The 5,722-nt window shown below is 38.4% G+C and overlaps 1 long non-coding RNA gene and 1 pseudogene across 2 annotated transcripts; one reads left to right on the top strand and one right to left on the bottom strand.

The window, feature by feature from the left end:
• Positions 1 to 1,633: 1,633 nt before the first annotated feature.
• LOC116275392 lies at positions 1,634 to 3,672 on the top strand. The gene is made up of 3 exons (XR_004184473.1): positions 1,634 to 1,747; positions 2,124 to 2,204; positions 3,449 to 3,672. It is a non-coding gene; the product is annotated as an uncharacterized LOC116275392 (long non-coding RNA).
• Positions 3,673 to 3,710: 38 nt separating this feature from the next.
• Positions 3,711 to 5,007, bottom strand: LOC101009067 (annotated as a pseudogene). Its single transcript, XR_646612.4, has one exon. The product of XR_646612.4 is annotated as a mitochondrial import receptor subunit TOM22 homolog pseudogene (transcript).
• Positions 5,008 to 5,722: the final 715 nt, after the last annotated feature.

Below are 5,722 nucleotides of genomic sequence, written 5' to 3'. Positions count from 1 at the left end.
AAAAAGAATTTACAAGACAGAATCCCAAACCAGCTTCTTACCTTGTGATGGGTCTGACGCTGTAGACTTCGCTCTCCCATCCTAGCAGGAGGGAAAAATAGAACTCCTCTTCCCCGTTGGAAGCAAGCTCCAACTCCGTAAAGGGGTTCCCTGCCTTCCATTGTCATGGAAGTAGGAAGACTTGCCTTCCTTTTTGGGAGCAAGTAAAACTCCAAAAAAACAAAACAAAACAAAACAAAAAACCTTTAGATCTTGACCAAATTTTGAGAGATCTGGAGGAGGTGCTCACAGACCTCAGCAAATTGTCCTATTGGTTTGAGCCATAAAGTTAGCTGATGTGGGGAGCAAGCACTGATAGAAGAGTTGTGAAAGGTCAGGGCCATCTTCACTCAGAATCCCCCTGTGGTTACCAAAATGTGAACCTCCAAAATCTGAGACAGGTCTCAGTTAATTTAGAAAGTTTATTTAGTCAATGTCAAGGATGCACGCCTGTGACACAGCTGCAGGTAGTCCTGACGACACGTGCCAAGGAGGTCGGAGAGCAGCTTAGTTTTATACATTTTAGGGAGACACAAGACATCAATCAATATATGTAAGAAGTACATTGGTTCAGTCTGGAAAGGTGGGACAACTTGAAGCAAAGGCTGGAAGACTGGAAATGGGAGGGGGATTCCAGGTCACAGGTAGGTGAGAGACAATGAACCATTGCATTCTTTTGAGTTTCTGATTAGCCTTTCCACAGGAGGCAATCAGATATGCGTCTATCTCAGTGAGCAGAGGAATAACTTTGAATAGAACGGGAGGCAGATTTGCTCTGAGCAGTTCCCAACCTGAAAGGGCCCGGGATATTTTCCTTTCACAATCTGAATGTGACTCATTACAAGCAGTAATTTGCAGTCAGGATTACAGGACTATGAAAGTCAGAGCTACCATCTGCACCCTTCTTGCATGGATTTTTTTTTTTTCCATGTGGTGAGAAAAAACTATTGCAACCTCTGGGATAACAATTCTATACCACTGGGATCCAAGGGGAAAAATAAATCACTTTATAGTTCACTTTGGAAAAAAATCTCAGGAAAAATCTTTGATGGTCACATCTGAGGGCATATGCAAACAATATTAAGATTTTTTTAAAAAAATTGTTATATCTCATTCTCTATTTTTAAGTTTTTAGTCAAAATTTTAAAAATTGAAAGTATTTTACTAGAAATATTTATCAAGAAAAATGTAGATGCAAAATGAGCAAGTTCATGACTTCTGGAACTATCTAAGCATTGCAGTTATGAGAAAAACAATCACAAAGGAAAATGCAGATAATGTTTCTAAACCTTTGAAATTAACAATAAAAGACCAGAAACAAAATTAAGTGCAATTACAAACATAAAAATATAGAGAAAAGGATAATGTTCTTACACATTAAGAAGAAAAACATGAGTTATCCAAAATAATACAGATAAAATCTTTTTAAAAAAACAACCAAAAAGGAAATACAAAGAGCCAAGAACCATATGGAAGAATGTGGAGAAATAATCAGCATATAAACATAAAAATAGTTTTCTGTTGTAATCACGGCAATTTAGTATTGGCATAGTAACAGAGCAACAAACAGAATACAGAGAAGCAAACAGAATAAAGTCCATAAATAGACCCAAGCATGTATGGTCTTACCCTTAAATTTTCACTTCTCTGGATTAGGTGAAGATTTTTTAGATAACTCACAGAAGGCCTGGTCCATGAAAAAAAAAATGTAAGTTTGTACTTTATCAAAATATTGTATTATTAATTCAATTATTTGATGTATTATCAATTCCATTATTTCCTGTTTTCTCCTGCAAGAATCCTCATCAAATACATGTTGACAGCTTGTATACATCTTAACTTTGTCTCTCAGTTTCTCAGCCCCTACTTTCCTTTCTTGTGGAATTTATTTGCCCAGGACATTTTCTTATATACCTAAGTATATTTCTGAGAATATTAACTACATGGATCTTAATGTCAATTTCTCTTTTTAATAATTTTTTTTTGTGTAAATTCTTCCATGTGATGGTGTTTATTTTTCTTTTATTCTGCTGTTTTCTTCAAACATTTGTTGGCTGTTCCTTGGTTTTTACCATCTGCGGCAGAACTGATTCTGTTCTTTTCCCTGGGGCCAGAGGAGAAGAATGCCTGCACGTCCTTGGTGGCTTTCCTTGCCTTACAAGCAGGTTTGTGCCTTAACCTTAAATTAGCATTTGCCAGCAGCTCAGCTGAGCTGGAAGGGAGGGCTGAACTTCCAGATGTTGGAGTAGTTCGTGAAAGCAAAAATGAGTCAGGAATGATAGAGTAAAATAAACACAGTTCGTATTTTAGGAAATGTCAGCAAATTAGCTTGTCCATTAAGATGATTTCCCATTGTTCTTTTATTTTTTATAAAGGCTATGTCTTCATTAACTTATTTTGGACATTTTTAACATTTCTGTTGACTTGGTGCCTTTGAACGTGCATAAACACATATCTCAAAGTATATAGACTATGTCCATGTGCACTGCTTGCTATAGTTATATCTGCTGAGTGGGAAGAATAAGATGATGTTTCCCAATTGCTGGTTCAGACACCTTAACATTATTTGAATGCTTTTCAATTTTGATGTTAATATTGTAATTTTTAAAATGGTATAAGAACCATCAGCAAGGTAAAATTCTGCTGAGAAGTAAAATAAGATTGTGATTTTTCTTATTTACTTTTTATTTAGCAAAAGAAAATAGCCTATTAGTAACCTTGACAACAGTGGTCTTAGTGATCAAGTTTAGTAACGTCAGAGAAAACTTTTAAAAATATTGTTAGTGAGTTAAGTCTGATTTATTAATTCAAACTATTTTAACGTTGATTAAAACAATTTTCAGGAAAAGATGGATTCCTAAACATGCAAAATTTTAAGGCGTTTAATAAAAAGACATGGTTGCCTCACATATCTTATGCTTCTCTTAAGAAAGTACATACTAATATATAAAGAAAATTTCTGACAAGAAATTATGTGGTAAACATTAACCACATTTAATATTCAATTATTAGATTTAACATTAAAAATTATCAGATATAAAAGTATTTTATGAAGCTTTACATATGTACATACATTCTTTTTGATATATATATATTTTTTAATTTTAACTTTTATTTTAGATACGGGGATACACGTATAGGTTTGTTACATGGGGATATCGTGTAATGCTGAGGTTTGGGGTACATATCCTGATATGGTTTGGCTCTGTGTTCCCAATAAAATCTCATCTCAATTGTAATCCCCACATGTGGAGGGAGGGAGCTGGTGGGAGGTGATTGGATCATAGGGGTGGACTCCCCCATGCTGTTCTCATGATAGTGAGTGAGTTCTCATGAGTTATGATGGTTTAAAAGTGTGTGGTTTCTTTTGCTTTCAATCTCTCTCTCTCTGTCCTGCCTCCTTGTGAAGAAGGTGCTTGTTTCCCCTTCACCTTCCACCTTGATTCTACATTTCCTGAAGTCTCCCCAGCACTGTGGAACCGTAAGTCGATTAGACCTCTTCCCTTTATAAATTATCCAGTGTCAGGTAGTTATTTATCACAGTGTGAAAATGGACTAATACAGACCCCATCACTCACACAGTGAGCATAGTATCAGATAGGTGGTTTTTCAACCCATGATCCAATCCCGCTTTCTCTGTCTAGTGTTCTGCAGTGTCTTTTATTTATTTATTTTTTCAGTTGGAATCATTTTTAATATTTAAATTTAAAAAGTGAGCACTGACTTCTGTTTTTTTTAAAACACACACACAGGTCTAACAGCCAAACTGTGCAGAGGAAATGGACTCCTGATCTGTCTTCCACAGTCCCCATTCTGTGACTGAAGCTGCAGCCAGCCTCCCTCCTCTCATACATAGGGATTCATAGTGGCCACTTTACACTACAGGTGTAATGCATTTTGTCTTTCACATTGCCTGCATGTCGCTCCCCAACAGCTCCATTCTTTAAAAAAAAAAAAAAAAAAAAAAAGGCAGTCGTTAATGGTCAGGGGCACATCTCTCCCACTGGCATCGGTGCCCACCCCACAAGGGGAAAGTGAGATCTTCCAGTTAGGAGCAATTTGGTGAAAGGAGTGGGGTGGCCAGAGCTGGAATAACCGTCTGCATGGCTGCACTCTGGTATCAGAGTGAAGACAGAAGTAAGGATAGTGTGGAGGGCACGGTTGCAAGTTGAGTCTTTCCATGAGACAATGTGGGGAGAATTCTCCCCACCAGGTTTAGATAGATCAACGTGCCAAAGTTGAAAAAAAACAAAAAAAATCCAAATAATCAGCAGTTCAAACACTGAATTTCAAACTTATCCCACTGAGACAGCTCAAACAGCAATAACAATCTAGATCTTTCCAGGAAGCGGGGGTAGAGCCCCTGGCATTCCTCCTGAGAGCCCTGTGTTAGGCCCTAGAAGTATCTGCGGCTGCTGCAGTTGCTGCTGTTGCTCCATTTGCAACTTCTCAGTCTCAAAGACAACGGGAAGAACCAGGATCATAAAGGAAGTGGTCCCAGTCCACAAGGCTGCCCTGGAAAACCTGTACATTTTTTGAGCCACAAAGAAGGAAAGATCAAAAGTGACTCCGGCCGCAGACCGGACCCTCTCTGGAAACATCTCCGTCAGGCCCCATAGGCTCTCCGGCAGGGTCTCAACTGGCTCCTCATCGTCGTCCTCCTCCAGCTCCTCCTCAGGATTCTCTGTGTCGCCTTTCGGGAGCAATTCGTCCGGGGACTGGGGTTCCCCGGCACCGGCAGTAGCGATGGCGGCAGCCATGACTGTAGGTGACAGCGGAAGTGGAAAGCGTTTATTCTTGTATTAATGTCCACGCTTCCGGTAGGGGACACTGGAAGCGGAAAGCGTTTATTCTTGTATTAATGTCCACGTATGCTCAATGTTTAGTTCCCATAGATACGTGAGAACATGTAGTATTTGGTTTTTCTATTCCTAAGTTAATTCACTTAGGATTATGGCCTACAACTATATCCATGTTGCTGCAAAGGACATGGTTTCATTTTTGTTATGGCTGTATACTATTCCACAGTGTCTATGTTCCCCATTTTCTTTATCCAATCTATGCTGATGGGCACGTAGGTTGATTTCATGTCTTAGCTATTGTGAATAGTGCAGCAATGAACATGAGTACATGTGTCTTTTTGGTAGAATGATTTATTTTCCTTTGGGTACATACCCAGTAGTGAGATTGCTGGGTCAAATAGTAGGTGTCTTTAAGTTCCTTGTGAAATCTCCAGACTGCTTTCCACAGTGCCTGGACTAATTTACATTCTCATCAACAGTATATAGTATTTCCTTTTCTCTGAAGCATCAACAGCATCCATTATTTCTTGACTTTTCAGTACTAGCCATTCTGACTGATGTGAGATGGTATATCACTGTTGTATTTGCATTTCTCTGATGATTAGTAATGATGAGCATTTTTTCATATGCTCAATGGCTGCTTTTATATCTTCTTTTGAGAAGTATCTGTTCCTGTGATTTGCACATTTTTAACAGGGTAAATGGTTTTTGCTTGTTGATTTGTTTAAATTCTCTATAGATGCTTGTATTAGCCCATTCTCACGCTGCTATAAAGAACTCCCTGAGACTGGGTAATTTATAAAGAAAAAGGGTTTAATTGACTTACAGTTCTGCATTGCTGGGGAGGCTTCAGGAAACTTACAATCATGGTGGAAGTTGAA

The sequence above is a fragment of the Papio anubis genome, chromosome 6 (assembly GCF_008728515.1).
Source record: "Papio anubis isolate 15944 chromosome 6, Panubis1.0, whole genome shotgun sequence".
Lineage (NCBI taxonomy): Eukaryota > Metazoa > Chordata > Mammalia > Primates > Cercopithecidae > Papio > Papio anubis.
This window is presented reverse-complemented; position numbering and strand designations above follow the sequence as displayed.